General features: G+C 39.1%; 1 protein-coding gene and 1 long non-coding RNA gene across 39 annotated transcripts in view; one reads left to right on the top strand and one right to left on the bottom strand.

Annotated features, from left to right (window-relative positions):
• LOC106878922 (uncharacterized) overlaps positions 1 to 27,500 on the top strand; it is a 483,138-nt gene that overhangs the window by 240,638 nt on the left and 215,000 nt on the right. The gene's annotated exons all lie outside the window — the stretch shown is intronic.
• Positions 10,390 to 16,219, bottom strand: LOC106878924 (uncharacterized). The gene is made up of 2 exons (XR_001410570.3): positions 15,252 to 16,219; positions 10,390 to 13,803 (listed from the first exon to the last, which is right to left on the bottom strand). It is a non-coding gene; the product is annotated as an uncharacterized LOC106878924 (long non-coding RNA).

Here is a 27,500-nt window from a genome sequence, read left to right as displayed (position 1 = left end):
GTTTTTTGTGTGTGGTCGGTCGCAAATACATTCTCATTCTTTCTCTTTAACGAAAACTTCCTTGTCTTATCAACGTAAGTGAAAGATGCTTTGCTGATGCGATCTAAGTTCTTAACGCATCCATCGTTTTCACCAATTTTGCTTTAAAGATCCACTTCTACCTGCGTTGTCTTTATTTTCCCAAAATTTGCAATCGTTCGTATTCCTGGAGTTCTCTCACTGGCTTGTTTCGGAAATTATTGTCTTTTAATTGCAAGAGTATTCACAGTAAATGTGCATGTGTGTGTATTTCCTTCAGACCAGTTACTCCGTGTGTGTATGTGTGCGTGTGTGTGTGTGTGATACTAAGACTGTTCTCCAGCCATGATTAGAAAGTCGGTATTAAACCAGAAGTTAACATGGAAACATTCTGTTCCCAATGGTTTCACTAACACCAAACGCGGTAGTTGTTCTCTCAAATGACTGACTTAGCTTTCTTAGTTTTTCTAATATCACCACCACCACCACCACCATATTCCTCAATAGAAGCGAGCCTGTACATGGTTACTTGACCTACTAAAAATAATAGCGAAATTCCACTTCAATCCCACCACTGACTTAAGAAAAGGGGACATCAGATAATGCTGTCTTGGAGATGTTTCTAATACGAAGGGATGGTCACGGTTCGATTGAGTTTGCTCAATCGGCGCAGGCTTGGGTTAAACTACAACAACAACAATAACATCACCCCCCAAACACCACCAACATCTGAAATATTATTTCCAGCACACCCACCACTAACTAACTCCACCACCGCCACTAATCATCTTCTTCACAGCCACTCCCAACACCATGACCACCACTACTGACACCAGTAATATCACTGATAAGATGTAAAAATCAAACGATGCTGCGATAAGAGTTGAAAACATTCTAAGATTACTCCCTTGAGCAAGACACACAGACACAGGAATAAAGAGTCAGGCGTAAACAGTCACACGGGTATGTGTGTGTGTGTGTGTGTGTGTGTGTGTGTGTGTGTGTGTGCGTGTAGTTGGATGAAGACGACGGCAGCGGTGGTGGTGGAAACAGTAGGCTGGGGGATGTCAGTGATGATTTTATTTTTTTCTACTTCTAATCACACACACGTACGTCTGTCTGTCTATATGTATGTATCTGTGTATGTGTGTGTGTGTGTGTGTGTGTGTGTGTGTGTATTCCTCTGTGTGTGTGTGTATTCGGGATTGTACAACACTGTTCCAAAGAGAGACGTTGTCATTTCCTAAAAGACTGTTTATTCAAGAAAACATTTGCCAGCCCCAGTTCCAGGACTCAACGAGACACTCACTTTAACACTTTGCGAAGTTTCGACTTGCCCTCAATTGTGTGTTACTCTTCTTCAAGTATAGAGTATTTCTCTTTCCTCTCCTATATCCGTTTATAAACACTTCTCTCTCTCTCTCTCTCTCTTTCTCTCTCATATATATATATATATATACATATATACATATATATATATATATATATATATATATATATATATATATATATATATATATATATATAGTGTGTGCCCTAAAGCAGCCACGCGCAACCCGAAGTTGCAAAGCCTCGGCAACACATAAACGAATTTAACAAAGATGACTTTGCTGAAAGCAACAGGTTCGATCATGTGACCAGCTGGAATCGGTGTGAATCGACCTTGCAACTGCGCCTTCGGATACAACACCATTACGTCATCTTGGTCACACGCAAAATCTTTCGAAGAATAACGCACACAGACGTTGTTGGTGAAAATATGGAGCGAGTGATTATTTTACTTGACTTATAATTAATCATACACAGTATGTATGTATGTATGTATGCAGGTATGTATGTATGTATGTATGTAGGTTTGCAAATACATATATGTACATAAATATGCATATATATATGTGTATATATAACACACCCACACATACGTATATATATATATATATATATATATATATATATATATATATACACACACAAACATATATATACACAAACATATAGATACACACACATATAGATACATGTGTGTGTACATATATATACATATATATACTCACGCATTCAAACATACATGCATGTATACACACACATATTTATACACACGCTCACACGCCTGTTTAACGAACCGTGTATTTTGTAAAGATAACTTAATTTGAATATCTTCACGTAACGAGGGGGAACACGGTAGGTTAAAGGTGGCGGCGGCGGCGGCGGCGGTGGTGTTGTTGTTGGTGGAGGTGGTGGTGGAGGTGGTGGTGGAGGTGGTGGTGCCCGATTGTGTGGTTCTGAGTTGGTGGTGGTGTAGCGGTGGCGCAGTGTTGTTGGTCGGCTGATGTTAGGAGTGATGAATGCGCGGTTTTCCTGTGTGTGGCAGTATGTCTGTGTGGTTGTATGGAGTAATATGATGGTGGTGATATGTGAATGATGATAGCGTGGTGGTGGTGGTGGTGGTAGTAGTAATTCTACGATGTGTTCTGTTTGGGTCCTAGTCATGGTTGTAGCGGTGATGTTGCTGGTGTAGTATAATCCAAGTGAGATGGAAGCTATTGTTGATGTTGTGGTTTAGACTCAGATCGGTTCTGCTCGAGTATTATATTTGATTAAAGACATTCCAGTTGTGGCCATCCCTTCCTTTTCTTACATGTAGTAATCTTTGGACTGCATTTACCAAACGCGTCCCTTTTCTAGTGGTAATGAGGGAAATTTGGCTGTTATGTCTACGTAGAGGTCCGTGTTTGCTCGAGTTGTGGAGGGGGGGCTGTGTGATGGTATTGTGTACAGTGATGATGATGATGATGATGTGTGAGTATTGATTGATGAAGAATATTAAAAGAAACAATATTATATATCAGTTAATTCGCTGACGTGAATCGAACCGAATATCTTACTTGTTAACCAGCAAAACTACGCTCTCCACAAGGCTAATTCTCTCCACCACCTCCTATAAATGTCAATCTTCCTATGCATCACTCTCTCTCATGCTGTGTGTGTGTGTGTGTGTGTGTGTGTGTATTGAAGGATGTAGCGCGAGTTGGTCCGGCTCGAAGACTGAAAGTATCCAACACAGTCATAATTAAAATTTTAGAAAGAAGGAAAGGAAGGAAGGAAGGAAGGAAGGGACTCACGGGTGACATCTATTTATATATCAATCACTCCAGCTAGGCGCATATACGCCATTGTGTGTTTGTGTGGGTCAGAGTATGTGTGTAGGACTACACGCACACGCACACACACACACACACACACGGAGATATGATTAAAAAAAAAACGACTGAAACATGAAAAATATAAAAAAACTAATCAGGAAAAATGCAAGAAGAGCAAAAAAAAAAAAAAAAAAGGAAATTTAGAAAGAAGAATTCTACAAGAAACGGCTAGAAATACATTCTGGAAAGAGCTAAAGGTATTCCAAAGAAAAGGAAATAGAAAAAAATTATAAAAAAAAAAGAAAAGAAGATTTCAAAGAAAGACTTCGACAGAATTGTCCACCATTGTTGTAAAAGCTTGCTAATCATTAAAGAGAGAAAGAGAAGGGAGGGGGAGAAGAGAGAGAGAGTAAACGATCGTCTGCTTTGGGCAAAATTCCAATCCCTGTCTAATCTTTTCCAAAAGGTGCCGAATAAAACCGGAATTTCTAACACACAATTAGTAGTGTTTTCTATTTATTTATTTATTTATTATGATGGAATTTTTGCTCAAGTTTACAAGGTCATAGGTTCATTTCTACAACGTTCTCTCTTTCTCTCTCTCTCACATTTCTTCTCTTTTTCTCTCTCTGCTACTGTTCATATATACACACACATACACACACATACACACACACATATATGTGTGTATACTAATATCTACATTCACACACACACACACACTAATGTTCTTTTCTTTTCTTTTTTTTTTTTGGCTTATCCATTTCATTTCATTAAAATAAGTGAATTTGCGAAAATGTTGCCTGTTGTTGTCGAGCGTAAAGACATAAAAAGCGAAAATAACGAAGCAAGCTACACACACAAGTGTGTGTGTATGTGTGTGTTTGAGAGAGAGATAGAGTGTATGTGTGAGCACATATATATATATATACACACACACACATGTATTCATGCCCATCTATGTATGAATATATGCACATATGTATGCATGTGCATACATAATACATGCATGCATATATATATATATAAATATATATATATATATGTGTGTGTGTGTGTGTGTGTGTGTGTGTGTATGCATGAAGTATCTGTGAGATAAGAACAAGATAAAACAGATGATTGTTTCACGCCTTAGCTTGTCGCCATTTTTCACTGATAAGACGGCGACGGCCTGATTAGATGTGACAGATAGCTCGTGATAAATAACAGCTATCGATCTGCAGATATATATATGTCTGTGAATGTATATTTCCTTGTACAAGTATATGTGTTAGGTTTTGCACAGAGTAATATATTCATATATAACGGTACAGATATGTGATTGGGGATAGATAGATAGATAGATAGATAGATAGATAGATAGATACGCTTTTAATAGCCTCAACCTATGGCTAATGACAATACTGACGCACCAACCTGTGTGTGTGTGTGCGGGCATGCAGTAAATATGAGTGTTGTCACATTTGTTTCTCTTCGGATGAATGAGGTATTAACAATCGGATGAGATAAACCTGTTGTAATACCACAAGACTCCTAACGTAGACAAAATGACATAATGAAGCGGTACAAACACCAACTATTACCGTAGCTATCGCGCTAAAGTTCCCTTCGTATTAGTGCGTGCGTGCACGTGTCTGTAAACTCTGTGGTTAAATGCTGCAGTTTGTCATGTCAAAGCCCCAAAGTGGTCAGAACACATTCACAGATTTTCGTCATATATAACGTTTGAAATCTCTCGAAGCACTCACATACTTTCATCATAGCTTTATATGTGTGCTTCGAGATATTCTAGAACAGAATTAATTATCATTCTCTTGGAAGTTTATAAAATTCGTAGGACGCCTGTTGAAGTGTCCTTGATATAGCGTTCGGCAAAGAAAATGACAGTGTACCCTAACATGGCCACTGTGCAACGACTGAAACAAGAAAGAAAGATAGATAGAGAAACAAATGAAGTTATTGTGTGTTTGTTGTGTGGCAAATATGAGTAAAAGAACCAACAATGGTTTCTGACTTCAACCGAAGGCCAGGAATTTCAATGGGCGAGGAGTAGAATTTGAAAATGTTTGTGACATAATTTTTTTATATCGGGTGGGGGGGGGGGGGGCGGGAGGTGGATCGTTGGTCTCCTATAACAATTGTCATGAGAAAAAGAACCAAAGATGCACAGAAGTAGGTGGGTGGTGTATGATAGGGTTTGGAGGGTGGGATTGGATGTGATGAGCGCCGTGGCGCATTGTTTGAGGTTGCAACATCTGGCATATTTAATGAACATCTGACTGCCGATGACCATCTGTAGCATATTTGTATGAATGAATATACATGGAGAGAGATAGATAGATAGGAGTGAGAGAGAGAGAGAGAGAGAGAGAGAGAGAGAGAGAGAGAGAGAGAGAGAGAGAGAGAGAGAGAGAGAGAGAGAACTCGCGTGTGCATGGGATGGCCTACAAAAAGTTCCGATTAATATATTCATAAACATATTTATGCATATAAATGAGAGTAAATACAGCAATTATTTATGTGTATGCGCGCGCATGCGTACACGCATTCAAAATTAAAACAAAAGGGAGCTAAAACGCACGAGGGCATGTGACATAAATCTGGATGAACCCACAGAAAATGGGCTGAACACTGCAGGGTAGAGACACACACACACACACACACATATACAGACAGACAGACAGACAGACAGTTATACGTTTCAGCAACGCGGCTGCGGTCGTGCTGGAGCATGTATACACATGTATACATATATAGGTCAACATATATAGGTCAACATAGCTGCGAGTATGGAATTTATCTTAGAAATCCATTAATCCAAAACGAACACAATTTTCACCCACACCCACACCCACACCGTCCACCCATTCTCTCTCTCTCTCTCTCTCTCTATTCCTCTCTCCCTCCTTCTCTTTCTCCTCCTCCTCTCTCTCAGACTCACGCTCGCACAAACATTGATTACAATATATAAAAGCTACACCAGCTTGTTCTATTTAGTTGTTTTAAAATATATTTTTGTAATTTAAACTAATTTCATTTGATCCTGGATATTCTTTATGCATATGTGCGTATTGTAGTCATATATATATATATATATATATATATATATATATATATATATATATATACACACACACATACTCATGCATTGTTCATATTGTTCAACAGTATGCATAACGTATACGGTGTATTGAGTATGGAAAAGGCGATATCTTGGGTGTGTGTGTTTTATGTGTTTCGAGCAGCCAAGCAGTTCTCCGAGGTCGTGAGTAATTATTAGAAATGTTTACGGTTAGATAGTTCAGAATAATCACCACGTGTTATAGGAAACATGTCTCCCTCTGACACAAATACATACGTCAACAATATATATATATATATATATATATATATATTCGTATTGGTGTTCGGGCTAAATCTGACAGTTTGCATAAAAGGAGAAGAGGGCACAAACCGCAAAGTATCAACTAGATAATGACTTCAGCTCCCACTACGGCCTCAAAACGGCTCCAGAACCCGGTGCATGTGCTCCTCACAATGTCCCTAAAAAGATCTTTGAACGTTGTCCTTCATCTCGGTCACCAGCTGAGCTTTAGTGTTGCAGGTAGAGCGGTTGGTGTCTTTGTCGACAACCCCCCCCCCCCACACACACACACACATAGTAATCAATTGGGTTACAAATCGGAGGAATCTGGAGGGCAAAAATAGGGACTTGTGAAATCGTAGAAATTCTCCGGCAACCACTTCTTTTTTCCGGTGGTAAAGCAAGATGCCATCAGTACCGGGCAATGTTTAGCATTTTGGTACAGGCACGGAAAATGATTTATTCTACGCTGAAATTATTTTAACATGATGTCGGCTGCAAAACGGCCGTTATTCTATGGATACCAAATGGTTCGATAAATATATTCACCTTTCATGCCCTCCAGCATTTTATGATCTATCTATCTATCTATCTATCTACCTATCTACTTATCTATCTATCTATCTATCTATCCATTCATCTATCTATTTATCTATCTATCTATCTATCTGTCTGTTTCTTTCTATTTCTCTCTCTCTCTCTTTCTCTCTCCATATATATATATATATATATATATATATATCAAGACATAGAAAGGTTTTTATTTTGAATGCCTAGTCGACATATTTCGTCTATAAAAAACGTGACTTCATCCTTAGGGTGCTCTGCTAATCCGTCAGTTCAATTCCTGAACTAGCCATGTCCTTAAGCAAGGTACTTCATTTCCCATTGTTGCAATCTCTTCAGCTGTAATGTGTAACAGCAGAAGACTAATGGATGCAAGCTCCTTTCTGTCCAAACGATGCAGCCTGGATATTCCTTTCAGTTAATGGACGAAAGGTTTCAAGAGGATGTGTGCGCGCGCGCCTCGAAGAACAAAAGCACGTGGACGAAGGAAAACCTGTTACAGAGTCCTTCTCGTTTATGATTTACAAGTGACAGTGTGAGACTCATATTTGGGTGACATATAGCATCATGAATAATAAACATGTCTGGGTGACATGGATCTCATTTGAAGTGACATATCGGCCGGATTTATTTCTGTAACGAATAATAGCAATTGTATAAGACGTAATGTGGTGGATGACATACATAGAACTGTGCACGGCTTGTGTTTATTGTTCCACTTCAGTGTCTGTCAGTTAACATAATGTAATACTTTGTTAGCAAGTATTGTGTGTGTGTGTGTGTGTGTGTGTGTGTGTGTGTGCGTGCATGGTTTTAACTAAAGGATGTATCGAATAAATAATTTCTAACCACATATGCATATATATATATATATATATATATATATATATATTATACGCACACACACACACAAACACCCACACACACAAACACGCACACATATATACATTTATATTACATAATATGTCTATTACAGTGGCGACTCCAACACTCGAGCTGTTCTTTCTTAGCCCGAGTATAAATTTAGTAAAGTGAACATGTATTTGCAAGCTAATTTAATTTCTGCCAGCACTTACATTATATATATATATATATATATATATATATATATATATATATATATATATATATACATTATATATATATGTTCCAGTGCACTTACTGTTAATAAATATTTGAGACAGCATCAATTTGCAGAGATTTCTATCGATATTCTCAGAATCCCTTTTTCCATTTCTTTTTCCTTTCGCCTTCTAACTATTTTGATATTTTGACAATGTAACTTTCTCTTTCTGAACATAAATGTTATTTCAGAATGTTGCTTCGCTGATAAATATTTTCGTTTGCAAATCAAACCATTTTTCCTTACTTATCTTATCCGATAACTTTCAAGATTATTTATGAACACAGAACAAAAACTCAACGCAAAGATTATCTTGGTTTTGCTAGTTGTATTAGCGTTCACAGGATTATCTGATTAGTCTTGTACACAGTATTTCTGCATTATGTGTGCATATGATATGGTATATAAAGAGAGAGAGAGAGAGAGAGAACATGATTAAGTCCCCCTAAAGTCCATAATCTTTAGGAACAATCTCCCACAGTCAGCATAAAGAAGCTGATCCTGTTAAGTTGGTGAATAAATTGGGACTGGAATCGTTTGTGAATGCTTTACTCTGTGCTAAAAGCGATTTTACTCTGATTGCCTAAAATTCATATCCTAGCATTGGTCCGATTACACATTCTTTGGAAAGAGTCTGGGTGTGTATGGATCATTTCAGCGTATCTGGGACAATGTGTGAATACGTTGCGTAAGTTAAAAAGACAAAATTAAGTGCTATTTAAGTTACTAAATGGTAGAAATATTGAGATCGGCTTGTCTAACTCAGCCAATTTTCCCAAGGTTGTAAACATTCGCACGTTGGCCATATTGGGTGGAACGGATGTAATCAACTACTGCGACCCCAGTATGTGACTGTTACTGGGATTCATCAAACGCAGAAGGATGAAAGCACAGTTGACCTCGGTTGACAGAATTGCTACTCTAAAACTTATCGGACGTAACTAGACACGGCAAAACATGTTAGCTTCAAATGATAACATGCTTATGTCGGTGAAATAATAACAATAATCATTATAATAATAATAATAATAATAATAATAATAATCTAAACTGTTGTGAATATATGAAATAATGATAATAACAATTATTTTTCTCTCTTTTCCAGGTAAGTTGAATTTCTTCAGAAATTTCTTGTCGAACAGAATATCAGGTAAACCAATGTTTTATCGGCTTCCTTACATGTTATTATCTGTGTGTGTGTGTGTGTGTGTGTGTGTGTGTGTGTGTGTGTGTGTGTGTGTGTGTGTGTGTGCTTGTGTTGTGTACTCTACAATGTAAAAATATCGAACAACTGTTAAATAGCCGAAACCTTTCCTGCACCGCTCAGGCGGTCGTTGTCAATCACAAAACATCGTCCGTGACATTCATCATCCTCGACTCTCTTGTTTCCATAGTGATGAGATGTACGTTGGTTGACGTTCCCCTAGGCTTATATCTTGTCTATATTGCAAGTATTTCTCATTGCTTAGCGTTCCCATTTTGAACTACTGCAATAAAATCGCTGCAATTTGCTTTCAGTCGTTTTTAATTTGACAGTCAAAAATAAACGAGGAGAAACAGTAAAAAAGCAAAACCGTTTCCGTAAATCAATAGACCGAGATCTGCTCCTCAAATTCCCATCAACAGAGATAAATGAACGATTATTCTAAATTGAGCATCAAAGTTGAAAATAAAACCGCACTTATTGTTTTTGGCAACAAACAAACAAATAATAATAATAATAATAATAATAAGTTCATAACGAAGAAGAAAAAACAGCTACGCAATGCATGATATAGAGTATAAATATTTATATTCGGCCAATGGAGTTTGAGGTTTTATATTAACAAGACCTCAAACAGCTGATTATTTGTGCTAAGGAAGAAACACACACAAACACTCAGGTTTTATTTGTATTATCTTGTTTGTTTCAATCACCAAGACTTCCTGTTTGTATCTACATATGTGTATGTGAGTGCGTGTGTGCATATATATTTATATATATAGGTATATATATATGTAAGGGAAACTGTGTGAACTCATAAAAGGAGAAATGGTGACGAATGGAAAAACAGGACTCCTTTTATTTAAACGCGTCACACGGTCGAACATACAAATATATATCAATGGATGATATAGATGATATGTTATGCGTCGATAACATAGATGACCAGTAATGAAAGACCACAACCGTATTAGATGAATAACAGATATATTTATTGTAGCGTTAAAGATGTATGTCTGTGTGAGTGTGTGAATGCGACATATAAGAACATAATCAAAGACAGGCCGTCATACAAAGAAAAGTGTGTATGTGAGTGATACATGTGTGTATGTGAAATATTACAGCAGAGAAAGAGTCAATGACACGTGAGCAATTATACCAGATCTTGGGTACACAATAAGAAAAGTTCTGTATGTGAAAGTGAGGGAGGCTGAGTTTGGCAGAGCTGATCACTAGTTGTGATGTCGAGGCATCGATGCCTAGCCGTGATTCTTGTTATACAGATGTTCGTCGCTGGCTGTGGTTCTCTTGTCTGTTTGTTTACTGTGGTGAAGCTAAGTCACCTAACAGAATCGAAGAGAGAAATGTGCCGCGGAGTTTGATGTGGTGTACATGGTAAGTCGTGTTGACGCTGGTAGAGATTGATGCTGGTTAGTAGTAATCGTAGAATCGTGTTGGTCATGATGATGATGCTGGATAGTAGTAGTAGACTCTTGTTGCTGATGTGGCGACGGCGGAGGTCATCGTGGCTGGACGAAGCTGCTGAAGTGGTCGTGTGGTACACTGCTGTCGTGTGGTACACGGAACAGTTCTCAAAGAGAAACTGGACCGAGACAAATTATTGGGTATGAGTTGATCTATATATAGCGTTAAGAGGGCTCCAAATGCCTTTAGAATTTTACTCCATCACGTGACCTTATTAGGGGCCGTGATTGGTCAGTTTGCGTTCTGACGGGAAAGGTTCGAAGAAGTTGCCGATTCGAATAATGATCAGTCACGTGATGGACAAGGAATGGGTTCTCTACTACGCTCGCATTTATTTATATTTAAATGAGAAGATTGTATGTAATGGCGATAGTAGTTTGTATCTAATGGCGGGAGGTAGTTTCACTACATATATATAAGTAGATATTCTTTGGATTATAGTTATAGTTCCAAGGCCTATAATGTTCGGGGAGAAGGCCAATCGATTTCATCGACTCCAATAATTGATCAGTTGCCACTTTATCAACCCCAAAAGTCGACCTCAACAGAATTTGAACTCGTAACGTAAAACCGAAAGAAATTCGGCTAAACATTTTATCCGGCGAGCAAATGATTCGGTCAGCTCGTTGCCTAGATAGATGGTGATACATATATATATATCAGGAGACGAGCCGTTTGGATGGGAAAGTAAGCAACATAATAAAGAAAGAAAGAATAGAAAACTACGAAAAGTAAACTACTTTCTAATTCATTGTAAAAAAAATCAACTCTAATATTTTAAATCCAGTGCACAATCAGTAAGTAGCTAACATTTTGTGTGTGTGTGTCTTTCTTTCTCTCTCTCTCCCTCTCTCCCCCTCTCTCTCTCTCTATATATATATATATAGTGTGTGTGTGTGTATGTATGTATGTATGTATGTGTGTGCGCGCGCACACATGCATGTGCGCGAGCATCCACGTACGGGGAAATAATAGAATTGTTTAAAAATGTTGCCATATAAAAGTGTTTACAAACGTACGAAACAATGACTCATATTTTACGTGTAGAGAGAGAGACAGATAGATAGATAGATGGGTATAAACGCGCGCACATACATGGAGGAGAGTGTAAACTAATTTTATATTGCGAAAATACTTTTAGGTGTGTGTGTGTGCAAGTGTAAGTCAAGGTCTCTGAAAAATAGACTGGGAATAACAAACCCGCGTATTCACACACATAAATTATAACGTGTGTGTGTGTTTAAATATGTATGCAGAATGTGGAGAGAGTGAGAGAGAGACAGAGAGACCGCGTGTGAGAGAGGAAGAAGGCCAAAAGACTAAATCGCAAACCCTTGAACAAAGTGGTTAGTCCAGTCGTACTGGTTTTCATGTCATTATTACAGAACAATAGAACGTATCAGCGTTTCGAGTTAGTAGGGATCACACAACTAGGATGGAAGTGTTGCGTTGATAGATAGATAGATAGATAGATAGATACGAGAGATAGATAGATAGAATCGTAGGTCCCTGCGCGTAAGACCAGATCAGTTTTAACAAGCTATTGTTTTACTCTGAGTAGATTCTTGCAGTCGACTTTGGTACTGAGTAATTCTGCTCAGGCCAATACGCAGTGAATTCGCGTCCGATCTCATTAATGGCTCCCATCGTTAAAGTATTCGACATTCTGTTCAAATTAGAAACAACAACCTTCCCAGAGAGAAGTCATCGGGCAGACGGAAACCAGCAAGATTTTTTCTGATGAAAGAGAGTCCGCCCAACTCGGTTTCTGCACCAGTTTAATGACATTTTAAATGCTGTGGGAATAGATTACAACACGGATGTCATTTACCTTGACTACAGCATTCTTCTCAAGAAATTAACCAATGGCTGGGCACTCCGTCGGTTGCGACGACGAGTGTTCCAGTTGATTCGACCAACGGAACAGCCTGCTCGTGGTATTAACGTGCAAGTGGCTGAGTACTCCACAAACACTTAATAAAATTCTCAGTGAGATTCAGCATGACGCAGAATGTGACGAACCTGGACCACTGAATTACAGGTACAACTCATTATGGCCAGCTGAATAGACTGGAGCAACGTGAAATAAAGTGCCTTGCTCAAGGACACAACGCGCTGCTGAGAATCGATCTCACGACCTTAGGATCGTGACTTGAATACACTATTCCCTAACCCATGCGTCTTCTTAATTAGCCAATATTGAAAGCAAGTGTTGTGGATTAAATTTAGCCTGACAAAATGTTGTAATCGACAAGATTAATCCAATCGGAGTCTTTAAAAGTTTATTGTTTCCATAAATGACGTTGCAAAATGACACCAAACGTAGGAGGATGCTTCGCAAATGACTTGAACGCCAAAAAGTCCTCAAGGGAGCAGCATTTGATCGAACACAGACCTGCATTCTGATCTATGTGATGGGAGTCGAATGACAAAAATGTTCTTAAACTTTGGAAAAGCGAATATGATTAACTATACACTAATCCCTCGGGAGAGCTTCTTCACGTAACATCAAATAATATTTGGGTCTTTGGTGTATCCAAGGCCCACTCGTTAACAACTGAGTCGATATGGTCCGCAGAAAGCGCTCATGTAGTCTTCGAAATTTCAAGTCCAGTGATGTTGATTATCCTTCTTTTCTCTGTGATAAAAAGATTGAATTACCTTTGCGATATTTTGATTGATCGAAATTATACTTGGGCAATTATTTTCACTCTTTCACTGCATAAAACCAGGATAGAAACTTCCAGTAGATCCACCTCTCTTCTTTCACTAACCATACATTATTTGTGTTTACAATCATCCTTTTAGATATCGCGTTGAGTCCACACGCCAGAGTAGATGATATCTGCCCCGTAACAAAAAGCCTGTGCTAATCTCAACGTTACGGAATTTTTCAATACTGAAAGATAAGCGAATAAAAAGATCCTTATTATTACTGATGCCGTGAAAACGAAAATTCGTTTAATTGTAGGAGTTGAGCAAACGACGAACTTTTCCATGGACCACACATACTGAAAAAAAAAAATTGTAGAGCGCAGCGATTCCCTCGATATTCTCGCATCTGAAGAAAGGTTGTCCCAAAAATCGTCGACGATGTGAAAATGCAGCCAAAAGATACTGTTTTGTAAAGTTAAACATATAAAAATAGAGATGATGACATTTATTGCCAAGCATAATTTGTAAACCTCATTTGCTGGATTCAAAGTAGGACAACTGCTAAACTGAAGACGCCTATTGAAGCAGAAACACGTTCAAAGCTTTCCTCTTGTCTCCAGACAATCAAACTGGGGTTTTTTGGGTTTTTTTTTTATTTTTCTCAATATTTTTACTTCGGGAATTCATTTTTTCGTTTTAAATTATCTTCCTTTCAAATTGGAATTGATCGCATTTGCCCCTTGATATTTGTTGATGTATTTGTTGATTTTCCTCTCGAAAAAGCGATAATAACAATAAATTAGGAATTGATCTTCAACGATATTCCATTTACGTTTAGTCGTCTTTATATCCACGCCACTGGGCCAATTGCAGCGATTTTTCCTCGCTCATTTGTCTTTAAATTATGCAAATTTTACACTATGTCTGTGCGTATATTTACAAATATATGCGTATATGTATGTGTTTCCTTGTGTCGCTGAGTGTCTCTAACTAGATGAATGTGATTGTATGTGTATATGCGTTTACAAGTGTGTGTGTGTGTGTGTGTGTGTGTTCGAAATTCCTGAATGCCATTGAAACAAGTTAAGCAAACAAAAGAAAGGAAGCCAAGAAAACAGCCGAAACAGCAAGACACCCACCATTTATTTATTCGACCTCCACCCACTCCACCCCCATCCTACACCCACCTTACCTGGACACCCAGGTATATATAAACCGGATACGCTTCATGTTTTCTAGCAGGAAGTTGATGTTGTGTGTTAAAACTGCTGATTAACAAAAAAAAAAGACATTGAGAAGGAAAGCGAGCAAGATGTAGGCGACCTGACTGTCTTGAGAGGTGCCAAAGTGAGACGGAGAGAGGGAGAGAGAGAGAGAGAGAGACTCACGGGCAGGGACATATGACTAGAAAAAGAAGTCAGGTAGGTATAGAGAAGTGTAGGACAGACAAGCGGCTATGTTGATAGACAGGTGGGTAGAAAGTAGATGGAGAGATAAGGTAGATATGCAGGTAGACAGACAGACAGACAGATTGACAGATGGACGGAAATTGATGAAGACACTCCATATACACACGAATGACTCTCTCTCTCTCTCTCTCTCTCTCTCTCATATATATATATATATATATATATATATATAAGTCGTCTTACATATATATATATAGGACGACTGTTTTCGAGTTTCATTTACCTTTACTAAAAGTTTTTTTCCCGTTACCATTTTTAGTTTGTTTTCCTGTTTAGCTTGGATCAGTAACAACGGTCTTCGGCCGATTAACATTTCAATTTCCAAAGCTTTCCGGTCTCACCTTCTGAATAGAAAACGCTGACAGAGACAGGTGAACGCCGCGTTATGTAACATTTGACGGTTGCTCATAGACACTGAATGCTAAAAATAGCAGCGCTTTTTTTAATATCTGCAAATAATTAATATTTGTAAATGTTTTATAGTATTTATTTAAATCTTTATTGCTAATTAATAAGTATGCATATTCTTGTAATTAATTCTCATCATAGATAGAATTTCTTTGATAAACAGCAGAATAACCTACACGCTAACTGCTAAGTGACTGTACGAAAACTGGTGGCGTAATGAGTAACACGATCACCTGGGATGCGAAGGTGGAGGATTTGGGGAGGAATCGCTTTCTGGAAGTGTCATGTGTGTGTGTGTGTGTGTGTGTGTGTGGAGGTGGTATTTATGTCGTAAGAATTCTGAAACTTTGAGAGGCGTGAAATCATTTGGTGGGACTCGAGTTAGATGAAGCTACAAATAATAGTGTGTGTGTGTGCGTAGATATATATATAAAAGCAGCAGAAATATAACAAAAGACTGTTACTCGGAGTTTCATCCCAAAGATGGAGCCTTGTATCTTTGTTGCACACCGACTCCCTCCTCATTGGAAGATTTATAATAATTAAAAAATACAAGAGACGTCCACACACACATGCGCGCACGCGCGTCAACATCATGTCAGGTGTGAACGTCCCTTGGACTGTTTTGTATAGGATTTTGTCTTTCGTTATTGATTGGCCCTACACACGTGTGTGTGTGTGTGTGTGTGTATGCATATGTCCATGCACACATACTTGAATATACACACACACACACAGACGTGTGTTGACGATCGACATATATACGGCAGCCCATGAATACATAAATGACAAGACATATACACACCGTGTGTACTTCAACAGAAAAGTACAGACCCACACCCACACACCACTTCCCATGACATGCGCACGCGCGCGCATACACAGCTGTTGCCGTTGGTGTCGCCTCTGTCGCAGGATGTCTCTTAGTGTTGCCGCCCATTATGTTTACACGTTGTTAGGTAAAGAAGGGCTCATACGTTATTGGTTAAATTAGGGTCCTCTTTGACAGACAGCAAACAGACCCCTCCATCTGTCCTCCCTTCCACGCATCCTCCCCACCCAGCCTCTTACTTTTCTTGTCTCATTTGGAGGCATCTGCTCTGCTGAATCTCTGATGGCAAAGCGAGAGACTCTCCACTCTGAACAGTCGCTATTGCACCTATGACCCCCCCCCCCATCTCTCTCTCTTTCTCTCTCTCTCTTTCTCTCTCTTTCTCTCTCTCTCTCTCTCTCTCTCTCTCTCTCTCACACACACACACCCTTCGTATACTACAACGGATGGAGTCTCTGTGGTCGCTCGGTCTTCTAGAAATAGCAGCCAAATCTCCCACATATCGCAGCCTAGTATTTTAAACACCTTGAATAATATAGCCTCAGGTACACTATTCCTGAAATAATAATGGGATGGTCACGGTTGAAATGCCTTTGTAAATAGCGAGGCATAAACGGGTGCGACCTGGATTTAAACAATAACAACAACAATACTAGAATAAGCAATCACACCCACCCCTATCACAATAAAAACACCCGTCAACAATGAAAACAACCGGTCTTCCGTCGGTTGCGACGACGAGGGTTCCAATTGATCCGATCAACGGAACAACCTGCTCGTGAAATTAACGTGCAAATGGCTGAGCACTCCGCAAACAGGCGTATATATGTTTACACAGAAAAAGGGTCCGCCTTACACAGAATACAAATGATATAAAGAGAATTAAAGGGATTCATAAAAAGTATTGCACTTCCAACAGTATTCAAATGCTGGAAGTGTAATACTTTACTTCAACTCCTTTCATTCTCTTTATCTCTTTTATATTCTGTGTAAGGCGGACCTTGGATGTTTGTATAAATGTTTGTGTGCTTATTTATGTATACGTGCTTATATATGTATCTATGAATGTGTGTGTGTGTGTGTGTGTGTGTGTGTGTGTGTGTGAGAGAGAGGGGGAGAGTAAAATGGAAATTAACCAACAAAGCTGTTTACATTGAAACCCGAGGAAAAATATCTTATTTTTTTATTCACTTGTTTGATATGCTCGACTGACTAAAGTTTCATAGTTTTCTGATTACATTATGTATATATATATATATATATATATATATATATATATATATATATATACACACACATCGCAATTAACATCTTATGTCCAAGAGAATGGTTTTTGAAACTGGATTTCCTTATCACAAAACCTGATTGTTTATCTAACCATACGTGCGTGCCTCTGTGTGTGTGTGTGTGCGTGCCTCTGTGTGTGTGTGTGTGTGTGTGTGTGTGTGTGTGTGTGTGTGTATCTACCATGCATGGATGAATGTATTATAAATGTGTTTGCTTTTCTTTCGTAATTATTAGAATTCACCTTGAAAGAAAGAACTGATTTCTGACAAGGAAACAAAGTTTTATCGCTGGAATATGGACAACAACAGTGATAAGAGTTAAGCTTTGCTAAAGTCTTGCAGGCTATTATTATTCTACTGACAGAATAAATTTCTGATGCGCGTGTTAGTCGCTCACTTTCTGTGTTCGAAAAATCAGTTTTTCTCCATTGTTACTTAATATTAAATAAGCGCTGGATGCACCAAAAAACTATTGTAATAAATGTGAATTTATAATCGGGATAGAGAAGACGACTTTTTGGGAAGCCACTGTCCATTGATATTTCCTTCTTACTGGGTTTCCTACAAATTGTTCACATCTTCTGTGCAGCTGACCATTTAGCGTGGACGCAATGTTTTCTTTCCCAGACGACGATATCTGACTTTATTGTGTTTGCACTTTCAGGAAGTTTTTTATGGGTGGACTCCACCAATATTTCTTGCGTTGATATACATGTATGTATTCAAAAAACAGGGACATTATCTATCTTTATCTCTGGACAGTCTTAACTAGGGGCGGCATTGTTGTATCTTATTGATATTTTTAAGCAACTTTTGTTTCGATACGTGATAAAACTAACCTTTAAGATTGCCTGTTGGGTCAAAAACTTCAGTAAAGGGAAGGGGAAAAGTCGATGCCATTAGCCCTGGTATTTGACAGATACTTTATTTTATTGTCCCTGGAGCGATGAAAGGCAAGGTTAGCTTCCGCAGGATTTGAACGCTGGACTTAAAGTTGTCATTGAAAAATGTCGCAACGTATTTTATTTACCGTTTCTCTAACAATTCTGTCAACACGAAATACACGAATATAAGTTTTAATCCGGAAGTAGTCGCTCATTGTGATGTATTATTTTCGGTTCGTGATGACAAATGATCGGAAGAATAAAATAGATAAGAACAAGGAAAAGTAAAGCCGGGGCATGTCAGGTCAATTTGGGCGTAGTACAGGGCGTTCTTTCTGGGCACGAGGGCCTTCTGAAGGGGTGAAGGTCGTGGGCACCTATTTTTCTTTTGCTTTTAAGTATTCTTTTTTTTTTTTGTTGTTATTATCGTTTGCTATTATTGCTTGTTTGTTTGGTTTATGTCGTCTTATTTCTATCTGATCTTCGTTTGGTATCTTGACAGGACGAAGTAAATGAGCCGCTGTGGGTCATGTCGGTGAGGGTGAGGGTCAAGGAGAGGAGCATGAAATAGTGTGTGTGTGTGTGTATGTGTGTGTGTGTGTGTGAAAGGGGACGCAGTGGGCCGGTCGACACTGGAGCTACTTCATTTCAAACATACTACTTCCCGCCTCCTTCAACAAACCTATCAATTTATATTATATATATATATATATTTATATACACACACACACACACACACACACACACGTGCGCGCGCACACACACACACACACACACGCACGCACGCACGCACGCGCGTATAGACATATTTATTATGTATGTATTATATTTATCATTTCTTCTTTAAGCTACTCATGTGTGTATGTTTATAGTCTGTGTTTGCACTGTGTATATGTGTATGTATATGCATATGTGTATGCTTATTTGTGTATATACGTGTGTGTCCTTCTGTTGTGTATATATACTGTGTGCACTCTCTGAGATAATTACCTTGAGATAATAGCTGTTCGCCTCAAGACATCCCTCGTGCATTTAAATATCGTATTGTGCTTGAGGTAAATAAACGAATATCTTCCTGTAGGTTTTGTGTTCAAATCCCACAAATGTCGTTTTTGATGTTTATCCCTCTGGGGCACAATAAAGTAAAGTACCAGTCCAATACTAGGATCGATGTGAACGATTCTGTCTTCTCCAAACTGTGTGGCATTCTAACAGTTCAACACTAAAAACAAGAAATTTTTTCCTCCTTCATTTGCCATAAAATCCCACCCCATAAGATCCCATTACACCGCCACAACGTGTTGTTGACAAACCACAGCAGTAATTGTTTTCACCTCAATAGACGTCATTGATTGGTTGAAAATTCCGAAATACGACAACTTTTAACATGAAATAACTTCGAATATAAAATTTTTTCTCTGTTCTAGAAGACAAAATATACAAGTATACGAAGTTCGAAAGTGTTTCGGTACCAAAAACACACTAAATAAAACATAAATAAAAAGTGGCGCCCGCCAAATCAGAAGGATCCTTCTACCGTTTCACAACAAACCAACATGCACCGTTCCATATCACAAGGAGCTAACGAGGGAACCATTACGATGTCACACAAATTGCTAAAAATAGCAGTCACATCTCCCTCAATTCACAGAAGAGTAGATATACAATGCAAAGACCACAGCTGAAGCGCTTTTGGTCATCGTTCTTCACAACCTGATAATCGATAACAATCACAACGCATTCTCACAACACACTATACACCCACCACGCCCTCTATCTCACAACACTATGTCCCTACCTCGTCATACGCTCACAATATTTCTACTTCCGACGACCAGGCCATGTTTTCAAGAGGAAATTTGAAGACCGAGGCAAGAATATCATCGTGGCATAAACTAGACTTTTTAATATTTTACTGGAATCAAAAGACATGAGTCCACCAGTTGAAGAGCTCGGCTTCGACGTGCTGTACTCTTTCCCTTTCTTCTGCTTTAGTTTTGTCGCCTACAAGGCGGCAGATGGTGGCTTTCGTTGTCGACTAACAACTCGTTCTGTCTACTTTCTTTCTGCTCTCGAAGAACTTAAACAGCTTAGTAGCGAGATGTAGTCACACACACACACACACACACGTGCACGCACGCACATGCGCACACACACACGCTAATATGTGTGTGTGTGTGCGCGCGCGCGCGTGTCTCGTTCATTCTCAGACAAACACAGACATAAGAATTTACACGTATAGACAAACACGCACATACACCCAGATACACAAACACACACACACACACACACACATAGCTGTACTGATGGCTAATTCTTTTCCTCTCTCTCCCTCTCTCAGACACACGCATACACATAGAAATCAGAAGCATACACACACGCATACACACACGTACACACAGACATGCATACATATATAGTCAGATAAGCAAGAGGCACGCATGCGCGCCGCCGCCGCCGCCGCCGTGATCATGCTTCTAATGAGAGCTGAAGAGACAAAAGGCGAACGTCTTCTAATACTGTTATTACAAGTTAATTATTGGTTTCGTAGGGTTGAGAAAGCGGAAGAAGGGAGTGAGAGGAGGAGGAGGAGGAGATGGTAGCAGTGGTGGTGGTATAATAGTAGTAGAATGATGGCGACGGTGGTGGCGGTGGTTGGTGTACTTTTCGTCGTAGTTTAGTCTCACGTCAATCTTAATCGTGCAAAGGTACTTCCACCCATGACCATCCTGTCTTGATTCCTTTATTCAATAAGCTAGGGAAGTCTTTATCCAGGATGGATTTTCTTAAGACGATGAGAGCGAGATCCGAGAGTGATTTGGCTGCTATTTCTAGCGACCCGCACAAGAGCGTCGCTTGTTGGTTCAAAGCAGTGTGGGGCGGTTGGGGCGATGGTGGTGGAGGCGAACGGGGGGAACGAGTGGTGATGGGAGGCAGGGAGATGTGACTAGATTGATTGACAGATAGCCGTGCGTGTGTATGAATGTCTGTATGGATGGAGAGAGAGAGAAAGCGCGTGAGGGGAAAGAGAAAGAGGTGCAGGGAGAGAAGCAGTTGAATTGCGGATAAGGTGGTGGGGGTGAAGAACCATAGGTAGAGGGTGTTGAGAGCGAGAGACGGAGTGAGGGAGGAAGAGCGAAAATAAACAAAGGAATAAAAAAACAAAAAGCAGATGAAAAATAAAAGAAAAGACAATTGGTAAAGAAAGGAAATGAGAGGGAAAACGAGAGAGAGAGAGAGAGAGAGAGGGTGGAAAAGGTGAAAGGGTGAAGGATGAGAGAGAAGAAAGGGGAGAAGGAAGAGGAGACAATGAGATTGAAAGAAGGAAAGAGAAAATATGGAAAACAAAGAAGGGAAGAAGTGATTTATAAATGATAAAAAATGTGAAAGACTATGAGAGAGAGGGAGAGAGAGAGGAAGAGAGAGAGAAGACAGACAGAAGTGACAAGAATTCGTAGGAATAATTAACAAAAATACAGCCCCCCCTCTCTCTCTCTATCTATCTTTTTCTCTGCATGTGTGTGTGTGTGTGTGTGTGTGTGTTTCACATGTAATCAGTGTTAATTAGAAACAGACCTTGTGAATAGCTGTTTCTGGTGCAGGCTTGGGCAGGACAATTTACTCTGCAAGTATTTTAGTTGAAAGCTGGACGGGAAGACAAGATATTGAGATATATGTGAAGGTAGACAGAGAGAGAGAGAGAGAGAGAGAGAGAGAGAGAGAGAGAGAGAGAGGATAGAATGATAAAAGAAGCAGAAAATGAGAAAAGGAATATTTCAGACAGAGACGAAGAGCAAAGGGGGGGGGGGTAGAAAAGAAGGAAGAGGGAGAAAAGAAATGAAGAGAAAGAAGACAGAATGACGAGGATCTGAAGAAAATGTATCGGTTGTGATATCGTGTGATATATGGAAGGACTTCTTTAACGACGATAGCATAATACGCGCGAGAGCGCGTGTGTATAAGTATATGCGTGTGTGCAGTCGGGATAAATATTGGTTTCAAAGTTTAGCACAAGGCCAGCAATTTCGGGGTGAAGTGGGTTAAGTCGATTACATCAATCCCAGTGTTCAACTGGAACTTATTTTATCGACCCTGAAAGTATGACAGGCAAAGTCCACCTCGGCGGAATTTGAACACAGAACGCAAAGACGGACGAAATGCCGCTAAGCATTTTTGCGCAGCGAGGTAAACGATTCTCCAGGCTCAAGGCCTTAACAATGGTTAATATTGAAAATCCGTCGATAGAAGAGGAACAGTTCTTCGTACTAAGAGTTTACCAAAGGGTTCGGTTTGTTGGTGGGTGGGTGGGTGGGTGTCTCTTTCTAGATAGATACATAGATAGATAGATAGATTCCGGAGTGTGAGATCAAATCATCTGAGCGCTACTGCTTTCTACATTATACATTTGTACATACAAATACTGGAGTATGTTCCCACGCGCGTATGTATGTCTGTGTATATAGAGGAGACATTGAAAAACAAAGGATATTTTGTATGAATTACATTTGATGGATATTTATCCTCATCTTGTTCATTGTTAACACAATTTTTCGGCTTATATCACCGCCCGCCTTCATCAGGTGTCTTGGGGAAATTTCGAACCTGGGTTCTCATTCCTAAGGTATTTTTCGATGTTGTTGTTTTTATTATATTCAGGTCATTGCCTGGAATCGAACTCGTCGAATGTAAATAATGTACATAATTCCTCATCTCTTGATTATAGAACTGTATTGTATGAATTAGTATAAATTTCGCCTCCCTGCGAGAATTTAAAATGAGTAAAAGTAATTATACAACGTGATTTATCTTCCTGATTTATTTCTGTTCTCGTTTCACTTCAAGCAGAGCGATTATTACTATTTATACGGCATACAAACGCGGACAGAGCAAAACTGGTTAAATTTACATAGCAATGCATTGACTGCCAAAATGGATTAATTCATTAACACAAAAAGAATAAATCATTTTGAATCGAAAAATAAAACTAAAAAAACTTGTAATTGTTTTTGACAGTAAGCATGCCTTTGGCTGCTCGTTATCCGAGATCGAACCTAGCTTCGGACGAGAATCATTTTATTACGCAGTAGAAACTGCTTTCATTTCTACCGAGTAAAACTGTGAAACTACAACGGTTTAAATTAACTTCCCCGGTAATAGCCACACACACACACACACACACTATATATATATATATATATATATATATATATATATATGCGTGTGTGTGTGTGTGTGCTTCTGTGTGCATGTATTTGTAGGTAGACAGAGTGATATACACGCACCTATGCCACACACCTACCAGGCCTGATAAGAAAATCTTCAACCTTCTACACTAAAGACTCCTCCTATTTGTACGAGTCGCCACCATTAATACAACCATTACAATCACCCTCATCTCCCTTACCACACCCACACCCCACCCCACAACTTAAACAGAAACATGAACAACAAATGACCAGCCATTCAGTAATTCTGTCGAAATGCAAATCCCTGGCAAGCTCTTCCATAAATTGCTTCACCACGACCACCACCACTGTGGTCAACTCATCACCACAAGTGTCATGTAGGCATGCGTGACGCTTGTCCAACGAAATGTGACGAAAATGCTGAGTTGCTTGGCAAAAAGCTGCCAATAACGTAACAGCCTGCGGCACAAGTTTCGTGTAGCGTGACGCAGCCCTACACTCACCTATCATTTTAATCAACTCACCGTATCAAACGAATTACTTTCTCCACACACACACAACGACTACTACTACTACTAATAATAATAATAATAATGGTGGCAATAGTAGGAGTAGTAATTTTCTCCTAATGCATTGTGTTTTGTACGCTTTCTTCCGTTTCTTTCCATTGTCGCTATTTACTTCTGACTGAATGTGTTGTTGTTGCTGTTGACGCTGCCTTCGCCATTTTACACTTTGCCTAAGTAAAACCGGCAGCCATCCGTATTTCTGTCTGGCTTTCTCTCTGAATTTTGCTGATGGACAAACCACAAAGTCTCGGGGTCCTTGTAGTTAGGATCTTTCAGGATCGATGAAGTTAAGGAACCAGTCTAGCATTTTGTTGATGTTATCGACTAATGCAGTCCCTTCAAAATTTACGTGGACACATAGTGTATTGGTTAAGAGCGTGGGCTACTAACCCCAAGATTCCAAGTTCGATTCCAGGCAATGACCTGAATAATTATAATAATAATAATAATAACAACAGCAACATCGGAAAATATCTTAAGAATGAGAACCCAGGTTCTAAATCAGCCGAAACGTTGTGTGAACAACAAACAAGATGAGGACAAATATCCGTCAAATGTAAATAATGAAAATAATGAAAATAAGTATCACTTGAACACTGGGATCGATGTAATTGATTCGTCCCCTCCTCCAAGATGGCTGTCCTTGAAACCATTATTATTATTATTATATTTGACCACGTTTTGAGTCCTTTATGTTCCAGTTCGAGAAGCGACTGAGAATCAATCTACCTCGTCAGAGAAATCACAAGATGTGGGTTGAATTTAAGTCGTAAATATGTAGAACTGCATTCGGTATAAAATCGGTATAAAATCGCAAGCAATGATTTGGAGAAATTCGTGACTCAGGAAAGAAATCAATTTATCAAAACGTCCTCTGCTGCTTTCGTACAATTGGCGCCTAAAAGTGTTGGATCTATCATGCGAGGGGAAACTGCCAGCATTTTCTGCTACGTCCATGTCCCGTAACATGCGGAGCCGGTAAAATCTCATCTTTTTATCGGATACATTTTAGCACACAATAAAGGTTCAACATCAAATTCAAATCAAAATGAAATTTTAATTCTTATCCGGATGGGTCTTACATAAATCATTAAACATCAAACATGGTACATAGTTATCTAGACGGGATATGCCGAGAAGGGAATAGTTTATCACAAATATCCCATTCAACGAAGCAATTGAAACACTAGGTTCGAAAATGATTTTCCCTGAGAAGCAACGTTTCTCTTTTTATATTTATTATATTTATTATTTTAATCCATTGTAACGTGGTGGGGGGTGGGGGTGAGACAACAGCTGGAAGTGTAATATACTGTAATAGGCAATTAACAAACTTTACAGTCACACATAAAACAACTGAGCCGTGAAAGTCTTTTAATTTTAGAGTGAAAATAAGAGAGAGAGAGAGAGAGAGAGAGAAGTGGAGGGGGATAGTTGGGGCGAAGTCAAATTGCTTTATAATTCTTTGTTCATGTAAACTCTGCTTATGTATCACCTGTGGATGCCAGAGTGCACACACATACACACACACACGAATATTACACACACACACAAACGAATATTACACACACACACAAACCATCAGCCTACGCTCATATATATATATATATATATATACACATATACAGAGAGAGAGAGAGAGAGAGAGAGAGAAAGATTATCCAAGCAAGTGGAGGAAAAGAAGAAATGAAGATGACATTGCTCAGAGAATATTTCAGAATTAATCGAAATTGAATTATATTTTGAAATAGAGAAATACACTTTACCGCTTTCTCATTAGATTTTCAAAAGTGTATACTAATATGGAGTTATGTCACGAATTATGTCTAATCTCGCCGTTGTTATAGAAATAGTTTATTTTGAAAGTAGGATTGTGGCTCTCTCGACATCTGCTGAGCTGCGATTCATTTTATTAGCGTGCTAGTTGTCCACGGAGACGTGTACTCTTAATGTAATCTTCAAGTGAAATCAGTGTAACTGTGTGTAACAAAGCTGTAAATAACTAATCCATTCTACAGGGTTCCATACAGTTTTCAGCGGCTTATTTTCATTCTCAGGTCTTTGGGTAGGCTCGAAGCTATGCTAAAACAAACTCGTACGCGATTTCATATAGCACCATAAAAGCTGGAATCTCATATTTGCGAAGCGAACTTTATCCTACCTCAGGGAATCGTATCCATATCTTTTAGCGTAGCCTCCAGTCATTCTGAAGACTCTCTGTCAAACTAATAGGACAGCTAACTCGTTAATGAGTTCCGACTAATCTGGTTGCTTTGCCTTTGTTTAGCTACGTGTCGGCTTTGATGAACCAAACTTTTGATCGAAGATTATCCACTCAACACCATTCTATCTTCTTATCAAAAATAGTAAGTTCGTCACTAAAACATGTTTTCATTCTCCTCCCTTTTTTCGAGGCAGCAATAATTAAAATGTATAAAATGTTTGCAGTGCTTCAGGAATCCATGCAAAGATATCAAACAGGCGGTTTGAGATACAGAATATCGTATTGAAAGAAAAACTACATTATTTTGTCAAAACAGCAATTACAGAATCAAAAGGCAAAAATGATAATTCAATTGTGTTATCCACTTTTCAACGTAGCCAGGATGTATTTCCCGCACAAATCGCAAATACTACAAGCTTTCCCACATAAATAACCTAAAGGTTATCTATAGCTGCATGCTCAACGGTGGCAAACTGATCAATTATAAATGAATTGACTCTACTCTTTTAAAATAGATTACTCAGAGCCCCGAGGCAGGTGGAAGGAAAGTGCGAGATAGCAGCACGCGTGAGTTCCTGCCGCAGAAATCAATACAAGAGATTCAGCTCTCCTTCGAAGCGGAGGCCTAATCATAATACTGGGGCCAGAAGGAAGTCCCACTAGGATCAGGCAGGGATGTTAAGTGGAAGCGTCCACATATATATATAAATTACGGATTAAGTGTACGCGCTCACAAATATCGGTCCAGAACACCATCTGAATGTTGCTATAGCAACACTACATCCATAGCAAGTGTCTCTCGAAGGTATTAACCACTACCCAATTGCCTTAATCCTGGGAAGGATCGAGTTGGGGGTGGGGGAATATTGACCCTTGTATTTAGAATAAAACAGATAGCGAGTGAAGTGGAGGAATGAAAATAGACGTGAGATATGCAGATGACATACGCTGGACTCCTCATCCGCATAATCACCGAACCTGGAGCTTAACTATAGTCTGTCCATACCACTTACTCAGCTTTAGCTGACACCTTTGGATGTTCTTGACACCATTACCTCTCATAACCGCCCCCCCCCCTCTCTC

Source organism: Octopus bimaculoides, chromosome 23 (genome assembly GCF_046866305.1).
Source record: "Octopus bimaculoides isolate indiv1 chromosome 23, ASM4686630v1, whole genome shotgun sequence".
NCBI lineage: Eukaryota > Metazoa > Mollusca > Cephalopoda > Octopoda > Octopodidae > Octopus > Octopus bimaculoides.
Note: the sequence above shows the minus strand (reverse complement) of the source record. Positions and strands in the feature narration are given on the sequence as shown.